This window comes from Saccopteryx bilineata, chromosome 1 (assembly GCF_036850765.1).
Source record: "Saccopteryx bilineata isolate mSacBil1 chromosome 1, mSacBil1_pri_phased_curated, whole genome shotgun sequence".
Taxonomy (NCBI): domain Eukaryota; kingdom Metazoa; phylum Chordata; class Mammalia; order Chiroptera; family Emballonuridae; genus Saccopteryx; species Saccopteryx bilineata.
In genome coordinates this window covers 249,245,275-249,259,929 of record NC_089490.1, presented here as the reverse complement: position 1 = coordinate 249,259,929, position 14,655 = coordinate 249,245,275, and the positions used below count along the sequence as shown (strand labels likewise).

Below are 14,655 nucleotides of genomic sequence, written 5' to 3'. Positions count from 1 at the left end.
CAAGATGTGATTCACACAGCAGAGAATTAGCCTTAGTGTGGTAATCATGCAGGGATGGTTTGATTTTCTCACATCACTGAGTCCTTTGGTGATCTCCAAAGTTGTCTCAGTCTGGTATTCTCTAAACTTTTTATTTTGAGATAAGTTTTTATTTTATAGAAGAGTTGTAAAGAGAGTAGATAGCATTCCTCTGTCATTTTCACCCCAATTGCCCTAATGTTAACATTTCATATAACTATGGTACCCTTTTCAAAAGTAAGGGGCGTTTCACTACCTTGCACATTGCTATGAGACTATTAACTAACGGACTTTCTTTAGATTTGACCAGTTTTTTATCTCCTTTTCATACTTTAGCATTCCAGGACACCACATTTAGTCATCATATCTCCTTAGAGATATGTGTTCTGTAGTTTCTTTGTGACAGTGACACTTTGAGGAGTCCTGGTCAGGTAGTTTGTAGAATTATTTTTTGGAAGCTTTCTCATGATTAGACTTGGATTATGGCTAAAGTGAAGTGTTTTTTTCATCATCCATGTCTTATTGGGGTACGTGACACCAACGTGACTTATCATTGGTGATGTTGACTTTGATCACTTTAGTGAAGGTGGTGTTTGCTGGAATTTCTCCACTGTGAAGTTATTATGTTTTCCTTGTCCATACTCTGTTCATTAGAAGAAAGTCACTATGTACAAGCTGTATTCAAGGGGAAGGAAATTGACCTCTACCACCTGAAGGGAGGAGTAGCACTAAATTTTTGGCCTTGAGTTGAAGTCACCACATTAATTAATAAGTGTTTTTGAGGAGAGAGTTAGGCTTTGTGACTATCCTGGTTAGCCTCAGAGTCTGTTCCACTCATTTCATCAGTTCAGTGGAGTTTGACTGCAGCTACAGTACTATGGTTTCTAGTGGAGATTTCTCTCATCTTCTAGATTTCTTATTTGAAATTCTTCCCTGTGGACAATATACCCCTTCTCTTATTATTTGCTTATTTAGCCATTAGTTTGCATCAGTATGGACTCATCAATATTTATTTTATTCTTTGGATTTCAATCCAATACTGTTCTTATTTATTTTGTTGCTCAGATTTTTCCAACAATAGTCAATTCTTTTAGGTTGGTTCCTGTGACCTTTTGACGTGTCCTCAAACTTTCTTTTTCTTGTGTTACTTCCTCGCACTGTGTTATTAATGTTCCTGATTAACTTTGCATTTTCCTTCTCTGGCCTATGAAACTGCAGTTTCTTCAGACAGCCCCAGCTATTCTTATTGGAATGGTACTTAGAAATTAACATCTGGCACCTTACTGCTGCTGAGGTGTCTCTGCCCCGAGGGCTTCCTAGCAGAGGGACAGTGGGAGCAGTTCCCACCTAGGTCAGTGTCTTGTAGGAAACCGCTTCTGAAGAGGCTTGCTCTCCACTTCTCATCATTTTTCCCTTAAAGACTTTAATATGCCTGATTGTAAGTTCCCCAATTTTCTATCACTTTTTAAAACCAATAAAATGTTAAAATTATTTTTAAAGCCAGTATCAGCAAGGAATAAGATTTCAGAACAACTTAAATAATAATGATTTTTTGATTGCCCCCTAAATTACTTTTCTGAGTTTCAGACTTACATGCTCAACCTCTTACTGAATTTTCCTATGTGAACATTTGCAACGGTATTTCCAAGTCAGTGCATTAAAGGTGCTCTTCACATAATCTGCGAGAGGTCCCTTCTCCTGATCCTGTATCCTAACAGCGACACTGTGCACTCAGTCGTTTCCGGTAGACTCTTCGTCACATCACTCTTACAATCAATAACTATGTCCCACTGATGTTACTTTCTAAATTTATCTGATGTTTTTTCTTTTCTTTTCCTTCTTGTCTTGCTCTAGCCAAGAAGTTTATTGACTTTCAGTGGTTGAATTGCACCTGTTTCTTTATTTTTATAAATAAATTTTTATTACTTTTAATGGGGTGACATCAATAAATCAGGGTACATATATTCAAAGAAAACACATCCAGGCCATCCTGTCATTCAATTATGTTGCATACCCATCACCCAAAGCCAGATTGTCCTCCGTCACCCTCTATCCAGCTCTCTATGCGCCTCTCCCCCTCCCCTCCCCCCTCCCTCCCTCTCTTCTCCCACACCCCATAACCACCACACTCCTGTCCGTGTCTCCTAGTCCCGCCCTTATGTCCCACCAATGCATGGAACCATGTAGTTCCCGGTCTTCTCTGATCCACCCACTTCACTCCGTATAATGTTATCAAGATCCCACCACCTTGTTGTAAATGATCCGATGTTATCATTTCTTATGGCTGAATAGTATACCACGGTGTACACGTGCCACATCTTCTTTATCCAGTCTTTTACATATATATATATATATATATATATATATATATATATATATATATATAATTATATATATATATATATAATTTTTTTTACAGTGATTAAAGCCTTTAAGCAAACTCTTGGCCAATACAATAAGAATCTATAAAAGAGTGGTGCCCTTAACATGTTCACCAAGTCCAAGTTGGCACCATCACCATGCCAAATCCCTGAAAAATGCAACCCAAACCCAGTTCAGTCTGTTAGGAGCTGTCACAAGGAGCAGGAGTCCAGGAAAAGTCCACATCCAGGAAAAGAAAATTAAAGAAACAGCAGACTTAAAGGACATATTAGATCAACTTGATTTAATAGATATCTTCAGAACCTTTCACCCTAAAACAGCAGAATATACATTCTTTTCAAGCACTCATGGTACATTCTCTAGAATAGACCACATGTTAGGGCACAAAAGCGATCTCAACAAATTTAAGAAGATTGAAATCATATCAAGCACTTTCTCTGATCACAATGGCATGAAACTAGAAATCAACCACAACAGAAAAACTGAAAAATACTCAAACACCTGGAAACTAAATAGCATGTTATTAAATAATGAATGGGTAAACAATGCACCTGTTTCTTAACTGGTCCTAAAACATCATACAATATGTTCTGAACCTCTGTTTCTGCTATCTCTGAATATTAATGGTTCATGTATAGGTCCTTCCTTCCCTCCCTCCTTCCCTCCCTCCCTGCCTCCCTCCCTTCTTTTTTTTCCTTCCTTCCTTCCTTCCTTCCTTCCTTCCTTCCTTCCTTCCTTCCTTCCTTCCTTCCTTCCTTCCTTCCTTCCTTCCTTCCTTTCTTTCTTTCTTTCTTTCTTTCTTTCTTTCTTTCTTTCTTTCTTTCTTATGAGAAAAGAGGAGATAGAGACATATGCCCTGCCTGGGATCCACCTGGCAAGTCCCCTATGGGGCGATGCTCTGCCCATCTGGGGACATGCCCACAACTGAGCTATTTTTAGCAGCTGAGGCAGAGGCTTCATGGAGCCATCCTCAGAGCCTGGGGCCAACACTTTCAAAGCAATTGAGCCATGGCTGCAGGAGAGGGGGTTATGAGGGGGGGAGGGTTGAGAAGCAGATGGTTCCTTCTCCTGTGTGCCCTGACCAAGAATCAAACCCAGAACTTCCACATACTAGGTCAGTGCTCTACTGTTGAGCCAACTGGCCAGGGCTGGCTGTCTGTTTCTTTATGCCCTATGCTTATGTATAATTCTTTACTCTTAGCAGTAAAGAATGCCTCCCTGTCTCTTCCAGCACCTGTCCCTATCACTGACCACAACACATACATGCACAAGTACACACACACTTCTTTCAGGATTTCTTCTCAGACTTCATCACAGGTTAGTTTAGTAGATTTTCATTGCGGCCATGGCTATGTGCTCTTAGGTCACTCTCAGGATAATTATTGACAAGAAATCTGCTCAGTACATTACCTACTTTCTTCTTCATCTTCCCTAAATGACTGTGTCATAGCTTCTGTCCATGCCTCTGCCTTCTCTAGTAGAGTGAGCTCCTCGAGGATGCACCATCCCTCCCCTGTGTTGTATCCTGAATGCTGAGCAGAGTCTGTGCTGGGTAGTAGGTCTACCATATATTTTGTACTGAATGAATGAGCAGACTCTGGAGCAGATTGGTGTGAGTTGAGGACAATTATAGTATTCTCAGAATGTCTTTTTTTTAATTCAATTTTTGTTTCTAGAAACTCATCATGTTTGCTCCTGAGATGAGTTAGTGCAATGACCAAGAAAGATTATTCCATAGTGAATATTTACAATGTGGAAACACTTGTAAGTTTGCAACATGTATTCTTCTCCATCAACCTTCACAAAAACACTATGAAATAGGTTTTCTTCCCAGTTTCACAAATGGGCAACTTCAGGCTCTGGCAGAGTTTGTGAGAGCTTCTTCCATGGCTCACAATATTATATTGTTTGTTTTATCTAAAAAATGGGACACAAATCTTCTGGTCTGTGTTGTCACCCAGTGGAATGGGAGTGAAAGTAAGCATTTCATTTTTATACCCAGCCATGAAGCTTCCTCATGTTCTCTTCCATTCTCCTTTCCTCTTTCTGGCTTGAGCCATGGTAAATGCTTGTTGAAGATCATGGCACCACAAGACAGAAGGAGCCTGATGCCCGGAATTTATGCTTAGATCAGAGACACTTGTTTAATAAGGGATATACTTTCATATAGTTAAAAACCTGAGATTTTAAACTTGGTGTTAACTGTTAGCATCACCCTATTACCGAGGTGAACAGTGATTATTTAACATGTCCCAAGTCACACATTTTCTATAGAAAATGTACAAACAATTAAAAGCTGGTTTGATCTGATTTCATAGTTTATGTTCTCTTAACTTATATGGCCACCCTTTCCTAAGTGTGAATACACATTTTTCTGTTGTTCAACATTTTGTTTAGACTTTGACAAGTATTTTTTAATCACTGCTCTTACATTTAACTCCTATTGAAAGTTTTGCCATTATAATTAATGTCAACTTTTTACAGTGCTAATTTCATTGCAAACAAATTCAAGATTAGGGTAACTGCTGAGGTATGTAGGGCATATTTGGTGACTGATTAGTCAGTGACATTTCTTGGTTTTTGATTGTATATTGGAAGAATGCTTGTTGTGATGAAGTTACTCTATTTTGGTGAAAAGCAGAAGGGAAAATGGAGCTAGCCCATATATTTTAAGAACCAAGTGCCTTCTAACTTACAGAGGGAGCCGTGGGACCTCTTTTCATTAACATCACTCTTCCCTTTTCCTGGGTTTTCAGTGTAAAGTAAAGATCATGTTATTATTAATGTAAAAGGCTTGAACTTTGTGCCTTAGGTCCAACATTACTGAACATATCACTTTGAAAATGTTCTTTAAACATCTGAGAGAGTCTCACCTTTAAAATGAAAATAATGGAATATTACTCATAGGATTAACTCATAGGATTCATGTGAACAATAAATGAGGAAAAGTATTTAAGCTTAGAATCTAGCACATGGGAACCAAATTAACAAATAATATTAGTGTTCATCAACATTATTACTCCTGTTGTTTTAACTTTTCACCCACTTGGACATAGTCTCAACACTGAGACTCACGTGAATCTCTCTCTGTGTTTGTTATGTCACATGCTCCCTGGTTTTCTATTAACATATAATAATATGCTAACAGTTTCTGTACACAGATAAACAGAATCGTATAGTTATGTATGCTCCATGTGAATATCACATGTTGTACCCCAAAGCCCTGGTCATTTACTACTTTGTATGGGTTTGTCTAAGAAGAGTTATTCCCACAGCTTATTTTTTCCTTTTGGTATAATATTTACATACGAACATCAATCTTCTAATATTTAGCTATGTACATCTTTGGAGGGTAAGTTCCATCTTCCTAAAAAATAATCACCATATATCAAATATATCTCTTAGGTAATATAACTTGTATACTTGATAGGTATGCAAAATCACTTGGAAGAATACTTTAAAAATTTCTTTAAAAACTTGTATTATTTTACTTTGTTTTCCCAAATCATTTTGAAAAAAAGAGCTTAGTTTTTTGAGTAAAATAACTTATTTTCAATCCATTTTGCAAGTTATCAGCAACAGGGTCACTGGTAATCAGGATGTGTTGAGGAGAGGGAGGGGAAAGATCTGTGTATCACACCCACCCCCAGCCAGTCCCGCTGAGAGAAGAGAGTGAGGATGTGGATAATAAGGAAACAGAAGGTAGACAGACTCCATGCCATGAGTATTTGGCTTAAAAAAGAGTTTTATGGTTTTGAGAAAAATATTTACTTTTTAAATTGATTATAATGGACAGATATTAATGCAGTGTTTTTTTCCTTCAGTACATAACAAGTGATATCAAGGGGCTTTGGCCAAAAATTTGTGACAAGAGGGGCTGGACTGACCCATGAAGAATCCTTGTCACTGACTTTTCTATGTCCTGGAGTCTTAGAATTCAATGCTGTATTCTATCCTGACAGCAGCGTGTCTCTGAAGTTGAAGTCTAACCCTTCCTTTACAAAAGTTTGCTTAACATCCATTTCTTCCTATAATCATAAAAAAATGTTTATTTAGTTGTGATGAGAATTTTTAGGATTTGTTCTCTTAGTAGCTTTCAAATATGCTATAGAGCAGTGTTAAATTGTCATCATGCTGTATGCTATATCCCCACTGTGTATATATTTTATAGCTGACGTCTGTACAGTCTGATCACCTTCATCCGATGTCCCCACTTCCCTAGCTTCAACACTGGTAAACTGGTAACCAATAATCTGATCTCTTTTGATATGGGGTTGTCGTTTTTTTTTTTTTTTTTTTACGATTCACTGGGTCAAAAGAGAGTTCCATTTATATATATATAAGCTGGAAACAGGTAGGCAGTCAGACAGACTCCCTAATGCGCCCGGCAAGCCCACCAGGGGGCGATGATCTGCCCATCTGGGGCGTCACTCTGTTGCAACCAGAGCCATTCTAGCACCTGAGTCAGAGGACATGGAGCCATCCTCAGTGCCTGGGCCAACTTTGTTCCAATGGAGCCTCGGCTGTGGGCGGGGAAGAGAGAGACAGAGAGGAAGGAGAGGGGGAGGGGTAGAGAAGCTGATGGGTGCTTCTCCTGTGTGCCCTGGCCGGAAATCGAACCCGGGACTCCTGCACGCAGGCCGATGCTCTACCACTGAGCCAACCGGCCAGGGCCCCATTTATAATTTTTTGAGGGAACTCCATACTGTTTTATACAGTGGCTGCACCAATCTGCATTCCCACCAGCAGTGCAGGAGGGTTCCTTTTTCTCTACATCCTCGACAACATTTGTTTGTGAATTTATTGATGATAGACATTCTGACAAGTGTGAGGTGATACCTCATTGTGGTTTTGGTTTTAATTGCATTTTTCTGATAATTAGTAACCTTGCACATCTTCTCATATATCTGTTGGCCATCTGTATGTCCTCTTTGGAGAATTGTCTATTTAGGTCCTTTGCCCATTTTTAAAAATTGGATTGTTTGTTAACTTTTCTTTCCTTAATGTTTGTTACTAGTATATAGGAAGAATGCAATTGACTTTTGTAAATTGACTTTAAATTCAGCCACATTCTTAAACTCCTCTACTAATTCTAATAATACATTTCTATAATCTTTGGGGTTTCCAGTATAGACAATCGTATTCATGGCTAATGGGAGTTTTTTTTCTTCCTGGCCAGAACTCTTGCTTTTAATGGCTATTGAATGGGCTAAGTCCTAACATACAATATTGAATAGGAGAGGTGATAGCAGGTATTCTAACTCATTCTTTATTTTAAAGAGAATACTTTTGAGTTTTCCCTAAAAAATGTGATTTCCTCTGATTTTGTCAATACAGTTATGTTAAGGTTAACAAAGTATTATTCTGTTATTAGTTCGCTAAGAGTGTTCACCATGTGTCAGTTGTTGGATTTTATTGAATGTCCTTTTTTATCCATCTATTGGGATTCATATATATCTAGAAACAATTATATGAAAATATAATGTGTATATCTATCTCATACAATGTACAGATGATGTATATATATTTCCCTTTAATCTGAAATGCATTGAATTAATTACATAGGGGAATTTCTAATGTTGAGCCAAACTTGCATCTTGTATTTTTGGAATTAACCCCAATTTTTTTAACCTCAGTTTGCTTACTGTATTTACAACTATTTGATATTTGAGGTTTCTTTTCTCAAAATGACCTTTTCAGGTTTGTAATCAAGATTACAGAAACCTTATAGAATAGGCTATTTCTATTCTTTTTTTTTTTAGATTTTATTTATTCATTTTTATTAGAGAGAGGAGAGAGAGAGAGAGAGAGAGAGAGAGAGAAAGAACAGGGGGAGGAGCTGGAAGCATCAACTCCCATATGTGCCTTGACCAGGCAAACCCAACGTTTCGAACCAGCGACCTCAGCATTCCAGGTCGACGCTTTATCCACTGCACCACCACAGGTTGGACTCTTATTCTGACTTCTTTTTAAAAAGTTGGTTTAGCCCTGGCCGGTTGGCTCAGCGGTAGAGCGTCGGCCTAGCGTGCGGAGGACCCGGGTTCGATTCCCGGCCAGGGCACACAGGAGAAGCGCCCATTTGCTTCTCCACCCCTCCGCCGCGCTTTCCTCTCTGTCTCTCTCTTCCCCTCCCGCAGCCAAGGCTCCATTGGAGCAAAGATGGCCCAGGCGCTGGGGATGGCTCTGTGGCCTCTTCCTCAGGCGCTAGAGTGGCTCTGGTCGCAACATGGTGACGCCCAGGATGGGCAGAGCATCGCCCCCTGGTGGGCAGAGCGTCGCCCCTGGTGGGCGTGCTGGGTGGATCCCGGCCGGGCGCATGCGGGAGTCTGTCTGACTGTCTCTCCCTGTTTCCAGCTTCAGAAAAGTGAAAAAAATAAAATAAATAAATAAATAAAAAGTTGGTTTAGTTGGATATCTTTCTTCCCTTTAGCTATTAGACTATTTTTAGTTTTTCTGTACTTTTAAAATAATATTATAGGAGTAATGCAGCTATCTTACTTCTTAAAACTCTAAACATAAATATGCTAATAGGCAAAAAACAATCTGTCTTTATATCATTCTATCCATCTCACTCCCTAGATAACAATGGTCAATTGTTTAGTGTGCATGCTCCCAGATTCTTGTTTACTGTCATTTACAATATGTAAAAACTTCATAAAATGTGCACAGTTGTAAAACTTTAATCATGCTGCTGCCCATGTTATTCTGAAACTAATTTTTTTCAATTAGAATATATTACAGACTGTCCTTTCTTATTAATCCTAGAGCTCCCTTAATATTTTAATATTTTAAATAATGGCACAGAATTTTATTCTGTGTCTTTACACAATGTAATGAATTATTCCTTAAATGATGGGCATATGGATGGATTCCATTTCAATGCTATTAAAAATCATGCAACAGAAAGGATTCTCATATATAGCTCAAATATGTCCTAGAAAAATGATTAGAGTTGAAGCCATACATGGTTTTATTTCATAGAGACAGCATTAAAATGAAATATGGAAATAATTAAATGCTTGGTTGTAGTCACTAATAAGTAGAGGGAGCCATGTAATTTGAAGCATCTACGTACCTCCAACACCTGTCTCCAATATAGTGCAACTACTGGGCAAATATTTGCCTTACTTTTATTACTCTTTGGTTTAGATTATATGCTTACACAGTAAGATAACACACTGTTTTCATTTTCAAAAGCTTTTAATAAGCCTTAAATATAAAAAGTTACGATCTTAATGTTCACTTTTTTATTTCTATAAAAAGATAGCAGAATATATATCAAAAACCATTGTAAATAAAATAATAAAGATTTATGTATTTGTTGAAGGATGACAAACTCCCCTTATTTCTCTGCCCAATTCAACCAGCAAAATCATGATGTAATTCAAGTAAATAGCATTTAGATGGGGACTTTGGGCAATTTGTTACTTATAAAGCTGAATCTTTCTTTGCCCTTATTGGTGAATTAAATATGGAAACTACTGTGCTCTTTTGCAATTGTGTGTTTAGTTTTGTTGTTATTGTTCTTCTAGTTATTCTGTAAATGTCTTGTCTGAGAAGGTTGTTCAGTTCTTGGTTTTAAAGCTTTCATTAGCTCAATTGGATCATATTTTAAAAGTTTGATATATTTAGCTCTGTGACCATATGACATGCAATTTCTGTCCCTGTATTATTAATACGTTTTGAAGGATCATTTATCAGTAGACACAGAACAGTAGTTAATAGATGTTTTGTCACATATGTGACTAGCTCCCTAATTTCTTACAGTGCCACCATTTATTGATAGGACTTTCTTACTGTGTCAAAAGCACAGACTTCCTTTAATGTTTCTAACTCACAAATTGAATGCTGTCATTACTAGCAGAGTGGTTAAGGGTGTAACTTGCCCGGAGACTGCCTGTGTTGGAATATGGCAATGACTAGTCATCATGCCTTAGAGACCAACTTGCTTATCTTCTCTGGGTAAACACATATTTAAAATAGGAGCAAAGTCCTCCCCATTCTGTTCTTATGGAGATCAAAGAAGAAAGGAAGTTCACTTAAACCACTTAGAAATGTATTGGCAGTTGTGCTTATAAAATTCTACTTATTTATTTGACTCTCTATGTAAGTTATAGGCCAAAAATTACTTCATTTGAATTTTGAATTTATTTCAGTAATTTTGTGGAAAATTATTTTGGTGAAGTTTTAAGTGGCTAAGTAAATTGTTCCCATTCAAGATTAAATTTTTGTCACGTATTATCAACTATGGGGACTTAATACTGTTAATAAGTTAAATCAACTAGAAAAAAGCAAATAAGCAAATATGCTTTGTTATGCATACTTGCTTTGCTTTTTATTATGTTGACTCATATATATTCAGAAACATAAAAATGAAGTGAATATTTAATTATCTATAATATGAATTTTCTAAGATGACAATAGGATGAAAAAAGAAATAAAAACTTAATAAAAAATTGTGGTTTAAATACTGTATTTATGTTGTGAAAGACACTGGCTTGCATTTTAGAGAAATAACTGGCAGTCAGCTATCCACCCTTGATATAGCGCCTAAGTTTTGTCACTGTGTATTAAAATGGCAGGTTGCCTCTGACCCAAATGTTTTTTAGACTGTTAGAGCTGGTATTGCTTGTTTTTTAACTATGAGATAGTTTCTAAGCTTCTAATAGAATCATTACTATAAGGGAAGTAGCAAAGAGAAGGGAAATAGCTTCAAAATATTTGTTTTAAGGTCCATAAACTAAATCTTTAACAAAAAAATGATGAGCAAAGAGTATACTGCACTGAATACCCTGAGTTGTCAGGGGCCTTTTTTTCTTTTTTCTGTCATCAATGTATAGCATTGACAGGTGCCTGGAGCCTAACGGCCTTCTAAGGAAGGTGACAAAATGAAAAATAATTATAGAGTGCCCACCCTCCACCCCAATAATATATATGTGTGGTGTTGGAGTAGTGCGGAACAACTTTGGGCCCAGACATATTATTGAAATTGGCTGTGGAATATACACTATTGATAAAAAATCTTAGCACAAAGATAATTGACATGAGGAGACCCAGTGTAATATTGAAACTTCAGTAACAGTAAGGTTTTTATATCCACAAATATATTAAAAGATAACCTCCTTCCTTTAAGAAATATTAATGATATAAGATTTTCCTTTTTAAATATTTTTTTAAAACTGTGTATAGGTCATAGAGCGTCGGCCTAGCGTGCGGAGGACCCGGGTTCGATTCCGGCCAGGGCACACAGGAGAAGCGCCCATTTGCTTCTCCACCCCTCCGCCGCGCTTTCCTCCCGCAGCCGAGGCTCCATTGGAGCAAAGATGGCCCGGGCGCTGGGGATGGCTCTGTGGCCTCTGCCTCAGGCGCTAGAGTGGCTCTGGTCGCAACATGGCGACGCCCAGGATGGGCAGAGCATCGCCCCTGGTGGGCAGAGCGTTACCCCTGGTGGGCGTGCCGGGTGGATCCCGGTCGGGCGCATGCGGGAGTCTGTCTGACTGTCTCTCCCTGTTTCCAGCTTCAGAAAAATGAAAACAACAACAACAACAACAACAAAAAAAAACTGTGTATAGGTCAGATCCTAATGTTTCATCACAGTCATTTTCACCTAAGACACTATCCTACTGGCAGCATACTAAAGAGATGACATTGGTCACTGTCACTGCGCTATTACCTGGAATTATCCACAAATAATGACATAAATGTATTTTTATCATTAAATCTTAATGATTCTCTTTCTTTTAAATGTGCAGGAATAGTCTAAAGTGATTCTGGAAAGTGAATGAAAATCTATTTAATAGCAAACATGATATTTTATTTCAGTGATCAAAAAGAAGACCAGGAACCATTTCTTTTCTTGAAGAATGTTTGACATTGTAGCTTTAAGAAATAACTCATGTGAAAAGTTTGTCATTCAACTAGTTCTATTTGAAATTCCACACTGGTGTGTTTTTCAGTACCTGGCGAGGTTTCCTTTGGCTTTTTGCTATTCCCCTGGGCCTGGCCCTCCACAAATGATGGCCGCTCTAATGGTTTTGCTGGCGGAAGAGATCTTGTGGGCAAAGCTTTCAGCTATAAATTGCACACAGAGTGCCATAGATCTGTTGTTCTCTCATAACAAATCCTTAAGACTATACTTAGAGTCCATTTTAAACATCCCATAGAGAGAGCATGGAATAGTAATTAAATAATAAAAGCAACCTGGGAGATATTAGGTCACCAACTTTCATCTAGCATTCATCTGCAAGAAGCTAGAGGACATTGTGTTTTAACAGCCTTCCCAGGCCCAATTGTCTTGTTCGTATTTATCACTACATGTAGCATTTTATCTTTCCATGCTGTATTCAGAAAAGTGCTGGAAGGGAATTGGCAATTATTCCAGCCATTAGAATAGCTATGATCCACATAAATCTTACAGTGTACCCTTGAAGAGGTATCTGCAAACAAAAGGGAATTGGTTGGGAAATTTATTTTGGCAATACTGACTACTGGAAATGAATTCAGAGTACATCAGATAGTCAAGTAGTATGACAATAGCCTTTGAATTATCACCTGTGATATTGTCAGTCATGTGGTCTCTTAATATTCTAAAAGGATAATACAGGTAACATTATGCCACTTATATTGACCTATGAAAAGTTGAGATACATCCTCACATGGTCTTTCTTCTGTTTGTGTGCATTCCTGATGTCTCTGTGGCGACATTTCCTCTTTTCATAAGGACACCAGTCATCTCGGGTAGGGCCCACGCTACGGACTCATTTTAACTTAATTATGTTTTACAACACCTTCTCTACAAGGGCAGGTATATTTTGAGATACTGGGTATTACAACTTCAACATATAAATTGGAAAGAGACTGTTCAGCCCATTTTGACCATTTTGACACCCATTTCATTCTTCCTTACTCTCTGTTTAGAAAATATAGATACATTATTAGGACCTGTAACTGTAAAGGTTCTTTTTTTTTTTTGCCATTTTAAACAAACAAACAAACAAACTTCAGGCTGTAGTTAGAATCCCTAGATATTACAGCTAATAAAATAACTGGAACTCTACTACTATATATTTTTAAAGGAGTTTGAGCTACCAAAATAAACATCATGAAGTCCATGTGTAAAAGATGGTGTGCTTCACTCATTCGAACACATGTTAGACTCTCATGTGGATCTGATTTATTTTTTATTTACACATATTTGTCACACAAATGATCATCTCCTTTCCTGGGGTGGCGGCCATAGAAAGGGGTGTGGGAGGGTTAGGAGGAAGTTGATTGAGCTGTCATCTCCCGACTCCAGACTGACAGCTGAGAAGCACAGCCCTCGAAGTTCAGTGGCAGGATCCACACTAACACTCGCCTTCCTGGCTCTACATGCCTAGTTCTCAGAGGACCTGCTTGCCAATTTGGGATTACATTTCATCATTGGAGGCTCCAGGAGCCCCACTCCTTCTCGGAAAGGCTGCTGAGGGTAGGAAAGGCTGCCTACCCATAGTGAGGCAGAATTAGATTTTTTTTTTGTTCCAAACTGTAGAAGGAAAAAAATCTCAATAGGAAGTCAAATGACATAGAGGTATATGACAATGGTCAGATATGCCCACCCTCCACCCCAAACGGACTAATCATTGTGATTCTTTCCTTACTCCCTAATTGCAGAAGCAAGACCTATTTTTAGTTTTTTAATGATAGTTGGCTAGAGAGTAAAAAAACAAAAATTGGGAAAAAAAGTCTTTTGTTTACTTCTGTACCTATTTTCCATACCCTGTAGTATTACTTCAGTCTTATTTATTCAACAATAGGGAGAAATGAAGTACTTCAGCATCACTTTTTAGATTCTTCCCGTCCTGCTTCCGAGTATTTGTTTTTGATAGGCAAATTTTGGGGATTTAAATACTATTTTTCTAGGAAGTGTTTTCTAGCTTTTCTTTTTTTTTTTAATCAGTGAGCGGCGGAGAGGCAGAGAGACTGACTCCCACTTGCGACCAGACCAGGATCCACCCGGCAGCGATGCTCTGCCCATTTGGGATGTTGCTCCATTGCTCAGCAACTGAGCTTTCCTTTGCGCCCGAGGCAGAAGCCATGGAGCCATCCTCAGTACCCGGGGTCAACTTGCTGCAATTGAGCCATGGCTGCAGGAGGGGAATAGAGAGAGTGAGAAGCAAGAAGGGAGGGGTGGAGAAACAGATGGACAGTTAATCCTGTGTGCTTTGACCAGGAATCAAACCTGGAACATCCACATGCCAGGCTGATGCTCTACCA

General features: G+C 38.3%; 1 protein-coding gene across 1 annotated transcript in view; it reads left to right on the top strand.

Annotated features, from left to right (window-relative positions):
* Positions 1-14,655, top strand: part of HCN1 (hyperpolarization activated cyclic nucleotide gated potassium channel 1) — a 335,249-nt gene that overhangs the window by 83,979 nt on the left and 236,615 nt on the right. The gene's annotated exons all lie outside the window — the stretch shown is intronic.